The sequence below is a fragment of the Balaenoptera ricei genome, chromosome 6 (genome assembly GCF_028023285.1).
Source record: "Balaenoptera ricei isolate mBalRic1 chromosome 6, mBalRic1.hap2, whole genome shotgun sequence".
In the NCBI taxonomy this organism is placed as follows: Eukaryota; Metazoa; Chordata; class Mammalia; order Artiodactyla; family Balaenopteridae; genus Balaenoptera; species Balaenoptera ricei.
The window spans coordinates 114,370,971-114,384,624 of NC_082644.1; the positions used below are offsets into that span (position 1 = coordinate 114,370,971).

The 13,654-nt window shown below is 49.8% G+C and overlaps 1 protein-coding gene across 24 annotated transcripts in view; it reads left to right on the forward strand.

Moving 5' to 3' along the window:
* Positions 1–949: 949 nt before the first annotated feature.
* The window catches only part of RALGPS1 (Ral GEF with PH domain and SH3 binding motif 1), a 286,233-nt gene continuing 273,528 nt past the window's right edge, over positions 950–13,654 (forward strand). For 7 of the 24 annotated variants that reach the window (XM_059925646.1, XM_059925653.1, XM_059925649.1 and 4 more), the window contains exons 1-2: positions 1,637–1,660; positions 9,726–9,918. The gene's annotated coding sequence lies outside the window, so the exon portion shown is untranslated. Of the gene's footprint in view, positions 1,152–1,556; positions 1,579–1,633; positions 1,661–9,725; positions 9,919–13,654 lie in introns of those variants that run through there. The other 17 variants (XM_059925643.1, XM_059925644.1, XM_059925633.1 and 14 more) reach the window with 9 other exon arrangements.

Genomic DNA, 13,654 nt, shown 5'->3' on the forward strand with positions numbered 1-13,654 from the left:
TCCCTCAGAGACTCCTGAAGACTTAGAAATGGTTTAATTTCCACTGACTCTATTTCTTTTCTTTTTGTTTCTCTCTTTTTCTTCCATAAGCTTTGGGAAGACAGTAACCAAATCTTTCCATACGCTGATGTTACTGCAAAATGAATTTGAAAATTGTCAAAATGACGTTCTACTTGTCTGTGTGTCCAAGAATCATTCAGAGTAACGCAGGACATAGGGCCTCCTTTCTGTGGGAGGCCGAACAGAGATATTCTGTGGTTCTGACTTACAGGGCTTCACAGAACTGGCTTCAACTGTCTTTGCAACTTACCTCTGCGACTTTAATCAAATGACTTAACCTTTCTGCTCACCTCATCGTGCGTGGCAGAGTAAAGAATCTGAGAGCAGAGACACAAGAGACAACCTCATTTCTCAGCTTTGCACTTGTGTGGTCTTGGGCACGTCCCTTTACCTCGAGGGGCTTAATTTTGCCCAGCTGTAAAATAAATGGGCTGGACCCGAGGCTCTCGAAGGTTTCTTCTGGCTCTGACATTCTGTGTTCTGTGCCTACCTCCGAGTTGTAAAGAATGGGCATTAAGGTGATGTTTCTCACAAAACCATTTTTTGTTGAAAACAAATAAATCCTAGGTAGAGGTTTCAAGGGTAAATTGTATGAGGCCTGGAAGGATGTATGGGGAATAAGATGCGCTGCTATTTCTAGGAAGGGGATGGGCGTGGCGGGGCGCTGAGGAGGGTGTGCGGGCAGCTGAGCATCCTTGCAGGCGGAGACCGCGTCTGAGGGCTGCAGCGGAGGCCGAGGCCAGGGACGACCTGGGCTGCAGCGGCTGCGCACTGGCGCGCCCAGCCGGTCGATTTGCGTGTCTCCGCCTCTGCGACGAGCTGGTTGGGGAGACTGGTCTGGCGCCGCGCGCCGATTGGCTGAGCGGCCCGCCGCTCAGACCCAGGAGAGGACGGTTCCTACTGCGGCTGGGCGCCGGCTCCGCTCCCTCGTCGGCCCGCGCTCCAGCTGCGCCCGGCCCTGGCCCGGCTTGGCCCGGCCCCGGCCTCCGAGCGAAGGCGCCGCTGCCGCCTGGGCCGCTCCCAGGGCCATGAGGAGGCGGCGGCAGCCACTGCGGCCCGCGTCAAGGTGACCGGCCGGGACTGCGGCGGCGGTAAGAGCGGGCTGTGAGAGGAGCGGCCGGCGGGGCGGGGCGGGGCCCTGAGGGCCGGGCCGGAGGGAGCTGCAGGTGTGCGGGGCGGGACCCCGAGAGGCCGCTGGGCCGGGGAGGGGCCTCGGGGCAGGGGGCGGGGCCGGGGGGTGTGGGGATAGTGTCCGGCGGTCTCGGGCACGGGGACCGGGCCGGGGGCTTTAGGTGTGTGGTGGGGATGGGGGTTTTGGTATGGAGTACAGCGGGTGTGGGGGTGGAGGTGGGGAAAGGCCGCCGGTGCGGGGGGCGGGGCTGGAGGAGGCAGTCGGGAAGGGCCGAAGGGGCTGCAGGTGCGGGGGGCGGGGCCGGGTGGGACCACAGGTTTACCGGGGGAGGGGGCTGCGAGGTGAGGCCAAAGCGGGCGGAGAGACCAGACCTGAGGAAACCGCAGGTGCAAGGGGCGGGGCTAGGGAGACCTGCAGCGGTGGGGGGCGGGGCCCCGAGTGGTTGCAGGTCCGGAAGCGGGGCCCCAGGTAAGAAGCGGGCAAAGGGTGAGTGGTCGCGGGAAAAGGGAATGCCGCCCTCCCCGCTGTCCAGGGAGTTTGAGTGGAAGCAGGAGCTTTGGGCTCGCTGAGGATTCTGGAGGCTTCGAGGTTGCGGCTGGGCCGGAAGGGCCAGCTAGGCCTGCCTGTGCGTCTCCTGAGTCGGACTTGGGTCTTAGCTTCCCTGGTTACTAGGCCGGCGGCTTCCCCCATGCCACGCCGTGCCCTTAAGTGGGGCGCCCCGTTTTTCAGTCTCGGGGGCTTTTCCTGTCTCCTAGATTGGTGGGGCGGTTGGCTTTCATTCCATCAGCTGTTGAGAAATGTGTGTGCTGGCAGAGTAGTGTGAAGCTTGAAGGGTTCTCTCTTGCTGGCTCCTGGTACCAGATGCTGCTGCAAATCTTAACAGTGGTCGTCTCCAAAAGACTGAAATGGCAGCCTGGTGAGGGGGCAGAACAGGAGTGAGGGTTCAGAAGCCTTTACCTCTGTGTTACCTGGAGAGTCTTTCACCTCTCTGAGCTTTGTTTCTTCCTTTGCAAAGTGAGCATCCTGGTACCTGCCTTGTGTGCCTCTCAGGGGCCTTGTGAGGATGGGATGGAACAGTGCCTGCTGGGCACATCGTCGGGTAAAGTTGTGAGTCTGCTGCCTCTGTGCCGACGGGCAGATTGTGTTTGGAGACTGAGGGTCGAAAGAGGAGGGGATTTCTAATCGGTGGACCATTTTCTTGCTCGAGGTTGGGATGAGGTCTGTGGTGAGGTGCTGACTGCTGCTCGCTGTGAGGCCTCTTAGGGGGCTGTGGCGGGGAGAATGGCAGATGGAAAGCACAGGAACATTTCATTGTTTGCTGACCTTTAGACCCTAACCCCAGTGAGGACTCTGAACTGGAGCATGAGGCTTAGACTTGAGCCTTATGGAATTTCCCCTCCCCACCCAAGTATGACACTGATTTTACCACATGCCAGAAGGAAGAGACCCACAAGAGGGGAATGCCAGAACTTTGTTAGGTTTCTACCGGGCAGAGAGAAGAAAGCGAGGTGATGGGGCTCCCTCCTGTTTGGAAGGGTGTCCCATACCCATGCGTGTGACCTTTCATTGCGCAGCGCCTCTGCTCACTAGCAGTGTGACCAATTCCTGCTGCCTGTGTTGCAGGGACAGAAGAGAAGGCAGGAGGAGGCTTCTCCTGTACTGGCCTGCAGTTTTCTTCACTTCAGATGCTGTGGGACTTTGGGGGATCAACCTCCATGGTGCTGGCCTCTCTCACTACCACCTGGTGGGGCGGTGACCCAGTGGCATCATGGGGATGGCATCTAAGGGATGGGTCCTTACTGGGGTCCGTGCTTGTGTGGCAGGCACCCAGAGGCTCTAAAAGCGGCATGTGTGAATTATCCCATTCTGTCCCAGCAGAAACGATGTAAATGTCTCTCAGAGATTGCTGCGCTCTGGGTAACCATCATGCTCTGTGGGTTAAAAGGAAAGCCCAAACTTGGTGGCACACAAGAGCCAGAAAATGTGTTGGGTAATGAGGGGACTGGCTTTGTGATTGGTGGTGTTGGAGTGACAGCATCCAGGGTTGAGAGAGAAACTTCGTTAATGCAAAATCTTGCATCCAGGGCTCTCTGTGATATGGCTCCAGCCTACCTGATTTTCCTTTTCAGCATGGAGGTTAAGAGCTCTGGCTCGGAAGTCAGAGAGATACGTGTTTGAAGCCTTATATACCAGTTTCTTAGCTTCTCAGAGCTTTCATCTCCTTATTTGTAAAACGAGGGTAATCATGTCCACCTTGAGAGGTTGTTATGAAGAATAAATTTGACAAGACCTGTGAAAGCACCTGATATATTAGGTTGTCAGTGTTAGGGTATGTTTCTGCCCCTCCTTGACTGCCCATCTCTCAACACAACAAAACAGCATGTCGCATGTGAGGAGAGCAGGACAAGTAATTTTGAGGCCTTCGCTTCTTATGTAACCTTGATCAGAGCCCTTCCCCTGTCCAGGCCTCAGTTTTCTTAGCTGAGTGAGGATGGTGTTAGAATACGTGAACATCAAGAGTGATCCTAGCTCTGGCCTTCTGATTGGCATGTTTTCCCGAAAGGCAGGAGGGAGGAAGCTAGTGACCTGTTGTTTAGTTCTTCTTTTAAAAATACCTGTTGAGCACTTTGCCTGGCACATAGTAGGTGCTCATTAAATACTTGTCGAAGGGACAGATGAAGGACTTTCAGAGGAAGGTGTGTGGCAGATTATCTCTGCTGCTTATATGTATGCTGTGTCTGCACCTTCAAAGTGCATTTTATTTATTGCAGAAAAAAAATGTTGCAACAAGTTTATAGTGAAATTAGTGAACCTCAACATGAAAGACAAAAGTTGTTTTACAGTCCTGTTTCACCACAAATTAAGTTCACCCAGTTTTTCATAAACATACAAGTTTTTTTCATGGTTGCAGTCATATGTATGTGAGCATTTGGAAAAGGCCTGGCAATAAGGAGTTTCCTTAAATGGTGTTTTTGTCTTATTTTTTTAAGAATTAAAAAAAATCACACATGGATTTTGTTTTAAAAAGGCAAGTAGTTCAAGGGGGACAAATTGTAAAGTGTCTTTCTTGCCTCAAGCTGCCAGTTCCCAGTCTTCTCCCTAGTGGCAACCACTATTACCATTTTCTTGTTTGTTATATATTTTTTCTTTTATACAAAGAATAGCATCCTATACATACTCTTGCTCCTTTATTTATTGATCTATTTGGAAATTGTTCCAACATTGGAAAATGTTCCAATTGGTGCATACAATTCCTCCTTAATAGATGTTTCTGACTGATATCTTAAGCACAATTTTGTGTCTCCACTCTCCCCCACCCCGCCATGATGTTTACTCAGTAATGGTTAGTAGTCATTGTTTAGAAGACTAACAAGAGATAGCCCTTGTTTTTCTCTAGGAAAGAAATGGCTTTGGTTCCAGTGAACAATAGACTAAAGGGCAATCCATGTATCTGGATGCAAGGCAGACACAGAAAGAGAAAGGAAAAGGGATTTGTTCCCTAGTAATTGAAAACTGATTTTTCATTCAGCCCATGATTCAAAGTCCGGCTCTGTCACTTACTGGCTGTATGACTTGGGGCAATTTACCTAATCTTTCTGCGTTTCAGTTTCCTTATCTGTAAAATGGATGGTGATAATAGGATCTGCCTTTTGGGGTTTTTGTGTAGAAGAAATGAGATCATGTGTGCAAAGTACTTGCAGTAATAGGTCATGGTAGATGCTCAAGAAGGGGTAGCTGCTGTGTTATTAATAATCTAAACTAGACTCTTATTCTTTGTTAGCAGATATTTACTGGACACCTGAGGGTGAGCCATGGAGAATGCCCAAGTCCTTGCCCTCAAGGTGCTCACATACTGTGCAGAGAGACAGGCACACAAGTCACTGATGACAGAACAGGGCTCAGCGGTGGGGAGGTGAGCAGTATGGGGCTCAGGGAGGCAGGAAACAATGACTTTCCCTTGGTGGTTTGGGAAGGGCTTCTCAGTTCAACTTTTCCCTTCTCTGTGAAATCTACTCAGTTCTTCTACAAGTGACCACTCCTGTCTGTGCTCCCTTGGCTTTCATTGTGTGTATACCTTGATCGGATCATGCGCCTCACTATTGCATGCATTTTTCTATGCCTGTGTCTCCTCCCTGCACAGGGAAGGTTTCCTGCTTTCTTTGCTTCTGAGTCTCCAGGGTAGGCTCTTGGTGGGCATTGTGATGGACCTCTGCTCAGACAAGTCATGCTACCGAATGTTGACAGACTCTTATTGATAGGTCACTGGTGAATCTCAGACTCTGGACTCTATTGCTTCATTCCCCAAGTATTTGAGTGCTGACTGAGACACACATTTGCCATATACTAGCTGTAGGCTTTGGGTCTGAGTGGTGATACTTGTTCTACAAAGTCTTAGGGGTGGGAGAGGGAAGAATTATTTGCTCCAGATGCTCCAGGACAAGATTGGGAAACAGAAAGAAGGACAAGTCTGAAAATGAACTGCTCATACTTGCTGAAACCCACCTCCCCCTTCCCCAGAAGTGTGGCTGCTGACCCTTCCCTTGAGGTGGACTTGTGGAGGAGCAGGCCTCAGGGGGCTGAGTAGATGGTCTGTAGATTCTGATCAGGGATGGGGAGAGTTGGTTGGGTTGGCTTCTGTGAGGGGCATCCTGGGGCATTTCTGGGGCCACTTCCTTCCTGTGGGCATCCATCCACCAGCCTTGCTGCGCTCCTGCTTTGGGCCAAGCCCTCTGCTGAGTGCTGGGCACGTGGAGATGAAGGAGCTCCATCCTGCCCTTGGGGAGCGGATGGTTGGTGGAGGAGTCACGTGCAAACAGAATGTGACCAGGAGGGGATTGGCGGTGACAGAAGACCCCAAGTGAAGTGGCCAAGCAGATTCACACTCTGGAGCCAGATCTGGGTTCCAATTCTGGCTCCTCCACACACAACCTCTGTGACCTCGGGCAAGTGTCTTCCCCACTCTTAGTCTCAGTTAACTGATTTGTAAAATGGGGATGGCAGGGTTACCTTCCTGGGGGCTGTCATTGAAGATTCAGTGAAATAATGCCGTGGGCTCCTTAGCGTGGTGCCTGACGGGAAGCTGATGCTTACAGAGTGCTCACTGTCTTTTTGTTTATCCTTGGTGCTGGGGCAGCACCAGGAAGCACCTGTTTGGCTGTTTTCTCCAGGTTCTAGTGTAGACGGTGCCAGTTGGTGGTGAAGGTGATGGCCAGGTATCTGAGAAACCAGCTCTGAAGTCACAGAGTGCTCAAGGAGTCCTTGGGACTTTCCTTACAGGCCCACAGTTGTTTCCTCCCCTGTTTTTGCATGAGCTCTTCTCACAGGTGGTTCCAGCCCAGCACCATCGCAAGCACCTTCTCTTTGACCCCCTGCACGGATCAGTTCCACGGCTTTTCCCCAAAGGGAGGCATGAGTCAGGCTTGTCTCACCTGCACTTACTGAGGAGAGCAGAGACCATGAAGACGTGGAGAGGCACGTTCTTCCCTGGTTTTTCTGCAGAGCTTTCAAATCCATTGTGTTCTTTGAAGGAGATTTATCTCCTGAGCGTCAAAGAGGCGGACAGGGCAGCACTTACAGCAGACTCTGGAGTCAGGCCTATGTGGGTTTGTGTCCTGACCCTACTCACAAGCCCTTTGACTTTGGGCAGGTGACCACTCCTCTGTTTCCTCATCAATACCGGAAGTGTGATGGTACTTACCTCCGTCTGGTTCTTACAGGACTGCAGGGAGGTGACGAGGAACAGGGCTTAGCATAGTGCTTGCACTTCATGAGCATCCAGTCAGTGTGAGCTAGAATAATCTTCTCTTAACCCATTGTTAGAGGGCTGTCAGGATGCTTGGTTTTTTTTGCAGGGGATGTTAACTTATTGCCTATGAAAGTTATGTGAGTTATTGCACAAGGAATGTATTAAAGCTCAGAGGTGCTTGGTGGTGAGGGCTGGTGGGAGCACCCAGGGTGGCAGGCAGTCTTCAGCCTGCACTGGGACTGCTCACGCAAGCCTTGATGCCCACAAAAGCAGTAGGTGCTGGTGAGGGGGAGGGTGGAGTCACCCCAAGCGTGGGCCTTGTCTCAGACCTGTCCAGGAACTGAAGGCTGGTTTCCCAAGTACTTTCTATTTCACTGTTCTGTGAGTCCATGTAAATAATGGGACTTTAATATAAACATATGCAACATTATACTTTCCCTCTTTAGGATTTAAATATTTTTATTATCAGATTTTATTTTAAGGTTAAGACAGTTAACTTGAGTAATCAGAAGAAAATGTAAATGTTTGGCCTCAACAGTCAAAGGTTTCTTTGAAAATCATCTTATTAGAGACAAAAGAAAGAGTAATGAATGTAATTAAATTCGTATTTATTGGATACAGTAATTCTCACCCACTCTTGTGTAAGCTTGATAAGTAGGTCAAGGGGAATCTGTGTTTTTGATACATTTCTGAGTAATTAAATATTTATGGAAAACAAGTTAATAAATTCAGGAGAATTTGCTGTGTCTCTTTTTGTGGCAATAAAGTCTGTTATGTGGAATTAGTGACTTTCACTATTTTAAGATATTTCTTATTTTGTGCCCTCCCTGTAGCTGCGTTTTGTTTTGTTTCTTCTCTCTAGGTACCATATCTCCAGCACTTTCAGGCCACTGGCATTTAGGAGTGTTCCCACGGGGCTCCCACAACGCCCTGCTCTGGCGTGTAGCAGCCTCTGCTTCCTGTGACTCCCCCACCAGACTTTGCAGAGTCAAAGTCTGCATTTCTTCTTCCCACCGTATTCAGGGCCTAGCCCAGGACTAGTACCCGGCAGCCAGAACGATCTGAGTGTGTTGTTCCCTCTGCCTAAATCCCTTCGGTAGCTTCTGGTTTCTCTTAGAAAAAACCCAAATCGTTTGCATGGCCCGCGGGTGTAACGACATGCTCTTCGGTATAACTGGTGTAACTGTTGTTCGTTACGTCCAGCTCCCCGGTGCGGGGTGTGCAGTCCCGTCACACCATGGTCTGTGGCTTTGCTCACAGTCCTGTCCTCAGTGCCTGTCGTAGCATCTGGCACGTAGCAAGTAGTATATAAATGCTTGTTAAATGGACAAATGAAATAAAGGGTGAGTGCCCAGTGACTGATTTGAATCTATAAAATGAGAAGGTTGTTGGATCTGAGGTCCCTTCATTATAAAATATTTCAACACTTTACAAAGTCTCTGACACCTGTGTCTTAGCCTCATAATGATTCTGCAGGGTAGGCGGGGCGGGCTTTGGTGTGTGGAGGAGAAAATGGAAGCTCAGAGAGGGTGAAGGAGTTGCCCAAGATGGAGCTATGGGAGACGCAGAGGGCTCCTCAGGTGTCTTTTCTCACAGCCCGGGCTGTCTCGAGGTGTGGTTTCTGACACACATTGGAAGAATCACAGGTGAGATAGGGAAACAGGGATTCATGGACAAAAGGTACTTGTAATAGTTTCTCTTGGTTTTAGTTGTTTTAATGTTCCTGATAATTGAATTTGAGGAGTTGAGTTTAGTTTGGGGTGATGGGTTTAAGGTCTGCTTTCATTCTAGGGACCAGGAAACCCTGATCTTTCTTATAAATAGCGAAGTTACGGGATTGATGCATGTGCTGATTAGTTGATAACTAAGATTAGAATTTGTTCTTTCTGGGAAGCTTTTTGATAAGATTAGAAGTTATTTGCTGATTGATATGTAGCATTACTTTGCTGTTTTCAAAAGATGCTGGTTGCTTCAGTTAGCTTATTTCTCTAATTTATCTCTGGGTATACCTGCCACGGGGCTCTTTTGCAGTGAGCATTGCGGTGGCCTCTGTGCTCATCAGTTGTAGTGTCAGTCTGATCTGAAGGTTAGAGATCGTTGAGTCCACTCTTCCTACTCTCCACATGAGGATGCGGACTTTGCCAGGGTTTCATACTCAGGCGTACTGATTCTCCACCTGTAAAACCCATCCATTTGTATGTTGCAGTTTCTCAGTAGCTGCCTGCCGGTCATGTAATGTTGCTCATAGAACCATGTCCATGAAGAAGCATTTATCTCTGATGAAAACCTCAGCTACAGGGTCCCCTGTTGAATCTACAGTGTGACTGTGGGGAAGAGGAGCTAACACCTGACTTGGTGCCCAGCACCGGTATTCGGTGATGGTGGCTGGCTGAGAAAAGGCAGTGCCTCTTGTGGTCTGTTAGCAATATGCGTATTGATCTTAGGGGGCTTCATCATGATGTTAGGGGGCTGAGAGATTATTGGAACCTACTTTTATCAATATAGCCAGTATACTTGTGGAACAGAGAGAGCAGCCTGGTATTATAGGAGGATCACTGGGTATGAAGCCAGAATGCCAAGTGTGTCACTTTGCTCTGACACCTGCTTTCCAAGTAAATAGGAATATCCCCAGTGTGTGTGCATCCTTTCGTTAGTGGGAAAGCCCCAGTTTTAAGATCTGAGGTTGCTTTGCGAGGGCTGCGTCAGAGTAAAGAGAGCTCGATGTTATTAAAGTATTGTACCAGTCACGAAAGGCAGCCTTATTCCTTGTTCTTCCCTGTCTTCCAGACCTGCCTGCCTGCCCGTCCATCTGTCCATCCGCCGTCCATCCATCCATCTACCCACCCACCCTCGCATCCATCCAGTCCTTGTTCAGGGCCTGCTGAGTGCTAGCACTGTGCCGAGTGTGGGGCTGCAGTAGAGGAAAAAGACAAGTCTGGTCCTTGCTGTCTTTTGGCTCTCAGTCTAGTAGTAAAGTTAAGTAAGTATAAAAATAAGTACAAAACCCGTAACAAATAAGTGTACGAAAGATTAATTACAGTACTGACAAGGGCTGCATAAGAAGAGTACAAGGTGCTCAGAGGCTGTAAACCAGATGGATGGTCAGAGACAGCTTCCCAGAGGAAAGAGGAGTTGGAGTTAGCAAGGTGAAGAGGTGGCAACTGCGTGTGTCGTGATTCCAGTTGGGGCAAGGGTGTGGTGAATTGACGAAGTCACACAGCCGGGGTGGTCAGAGCCCTGAGCATGAGGGGGCCTCTGCAGCGCTCACGGCCCGGTGGTCAGGGCATTGCTTTCTTGACCTGTGCTGGAAACGCCCGACAGAGTCTGTCGTTGCTGACTCTTCTTTTTCAGAACTCCCATCTATCATCAAAAGCATCTGTTACTGAAACATTACCTGCCATGGTTTCCAAGATAGCAGTTGGCCTTATTTTTATTGCTTTAAAGATTGGTTGCTTCCTTTGCTTCTTGAGGGGGTGGAAGAACGCCTTGATCTCATTAGTGGTTTCACTCATGAAGTAAACACTTACTGAGCGTGTAACTGGGCCTGACACTGCAGTCCTTGCCCTCAGGAGCCCACCAGCCGACAGATGGGAGTAAATAAATGACGATGATGTTGTGTCGGGGCTGGTAAGTAGTGGAAATGGAAGCTCATGGCACCAAGTCAGACTCACAGGATCTCAAAGATAGATGTTCTGTGTCCCAGGTGCAGGGGAACACAGGCAGGGGAAACAGATGACAGGGGTCCAGAAGGAGGAGAGAGCATGCTGTGGCTCAGGTGTGGTGAGCTGTGTGGGGTTGCAGGAAACAGGTCAGAAAGGTGGTTTGGGGTCAGTCCTCAGAGGGACTCGCAGGCAGTGCTTAGGAGTTCGGATGTTATCCTGTGGCTGGTGGAGATTTGTTCCAGAGTTATAGCAGGAGAGAAACCCCTTCAGTTATACTCCTGGTGTGGGGGATGGGTGGTATGGGAGGAGACTGGCATTTGGGAGATGGGTGAGGGAGCCATGGGGATGGAGAGGAGAAGGTGGGTTCGAGAGAAACCGAGGTAGAGACCTCTCTCCTTGGAGATTTAGCGGATGGGAGGGAGGGCGGGCTGTGCCAGGGTTTCTCACTTAGTGATGTGAGGTGCCGGACAGTCACAGGATAAGGAACGTGAGAGGAGTGTTGAGTTGGGAGGGGGAGTTGTGAGTTTGGGACGCCTGTGGGACAGCACTCGGCAGCTGGCCTGCTAGCCTGGAGCTCAGAGAGAGGTCTGAGCCAGAGCAGAACCCTCCGTGGTGTTTGTGGGAGAGAGGCTGGTCATCTGTGTGTGGAAGGGTTTTCACAGGTGGTTCTGATGCCCCACTGGTCTGGAGAGAGAGGCTTGGCCCTTGGGGAGGTGGGAGTTACTCAGCAAGGTTATGTGTAGGGAGCAGAGGGTCCTGGCTGGACTGCTGGGGGAGCCAGCATGTGGGGTGGGGCACAGTGGGAGAGTTGGGGAAGGAGCAGGAGGGGTGGTCAGTGAGGAAGGAGTGACCTAGGAAGGTGATGGTGTGGAAATGGGTGGGGGTGGGATCCCCTCCAGCTCTCTCCCTGCAGGGCCTCTGCCCCTGCCCCCCGGAAGCTGAGTGCTCTGGTGCCACCCGCAACCCCCTTATTTTCCCTAACAGTGGAGCCATTTCCACATGAGAGAGGTCGTTTTAGTGACCTTTGCTTCCGTGTGTGAAAGACTCTGCAGAGGAGGCTCTGCATCCAGCCTCTAAACCCTTCAGCCTCTCTCAGAACCTTCTCGAGAAATCCACCCCTGCCTTCTCTTGCTGGCCCTTCGGACTGAAATCTCTGGCTCCTGAAGCAGGAAAGTTGGGGCCCCATCTGGCATTCTGGGGTTCAGGGTGGGTCTGCAACCTCAGTGGGAAGGGGGTGTGTCTAGATCCCAGGAAAGGCAGCTACCAGACGTGTGGGAGGAAGTTCTGAAGGTGAGAAACCACTGGGCCTGGACCAATGTGATGTGGGAGCCCTGTGACTTGGGAGTGCATCCTTGGTCCCCCATGTGTCCGGAGCTTGGATAGCAGAGAAGAGCCTGCTGTAGAATTTCCAGAACTTACAAGTAAGGTCTTAGAGTTATTAGAGTACCTGAGATCTACTCAGACGGCTGGTGGAGGGAGGGTCCCAAGTTGCCAAAGTGGAGTTCCATCCCCCTGATAGGACAGAATGCCCCAGATCAGCTAACAGAACCTGGGGAAGAGCCTTTAATCTGAGAGAGTCAGTGGGAGACTGATCTATGATCCAACATGTCTCTTGTAAGTATTACCCTGAACCCAAAGACCTAGGGGTGTAGGACAGAGGCAGAGACCCGCTTACCACTGACCCTGGTGCTGAAAGCCACAGCCGAGGAGCAGTGAGACAGGATCAGGGATACCTGGAGGGAAGTAGCTGTCCTTAATACCAGGGCCAACCATCCTGGCATGAAGCCGTTTGTTCCTCAGGAAAGGAAGAAGAAAAGGGATTAATGTTTGTTGAGTTGAGAAACCCCAATGCTTAGTCGAAGAGAAGGGAACAGGTGGATAGATGGGAGTGCATGTACCTTACAGAACATAACATGTTCAGCTCTGTGGGATGGAACATAAAGAAATGGTTGAGAGTAGGGGGTCAGACTGAGCTGGGTTCAAATCCCACCTTTGCCCAAGGACTTGCTGCCATAGCCAGGGAGGATTCTCTTTTCGACTGTGTGTCCTTGGATAAGTTATCTAAACCTCTTTGGGCCTCAGTTTTCTCACTTGAAACAATACCCAATGATAACAATACCCATCTTAGAGAATTATTGTAAGGACCAAGTGGTATATTCCTGTGGGTAAGGTGCTTACCAAAGTATCTGTCACAGAATATTGCTTCAATAAACGGCAATAGTAATAGTGATGATGATGGTACCATCATCAGCTGAGGACCTCTGCAGATATGTCCACTGGACTAAACCCCACCCATATAGCAAGTGTGTGAAATAAAGAACTTCAGCAATAACAGGGTCAGCTATGTGAACATCACCTATGGGCGGGAGCACTGAGAGGATAAGGATGACAATGGAGCATCACAGGAAAGTTTACATGATAGAAGATGAAAAAGCCCCAGGCCCAGGAACCTTGGTCAGGGGAGTGTTATTGGCTGTGAAGAAGCGAGGCAAGAGGATTCTGGATCAACAGCTGGAGGTGATGAGGACAAAGTAGCACATTAGCCTTAGTCTTTAGTGATGATAGAGATTGTCACCACCTCTTCCACCTCCCTCAGTGTTTGGTGGGCACTGGGGGAGGTGGCATGAAAGATTATTTACCTAAGGTCTGTCAACTCCACAAAGTCTCATTTTTATGAATAGGCTTATTACAGAGTAGACTCTTATTAAATGTTTTGAATTGATAGGATGAAAATCAATGAGTCAATCAATCAATTAATTTCTGGCTCTTTCCAGGGAAGTCTAAACATAGTAATAGTGACAATACTATATCTCCAAATGTTGGTAAAGATTTAATGCAATTCCAATGATACGTTTTATAAAACTTGATAAAATAGCGATCTTCATCTGGAAAAATAAATTGGTAAAAAAAATTTTAAGGCAGTGAAGTGGCCTCATTCTTCCAGAGCCTGTTTGTTTCAGCGAATGTTTGAGTTCCCTGCTCTGTGTAAAAACAGCACTTGCCCCTTTGTTGGGGGAATATAAAAATGGGTATCTATTGTGATACATATTCTCA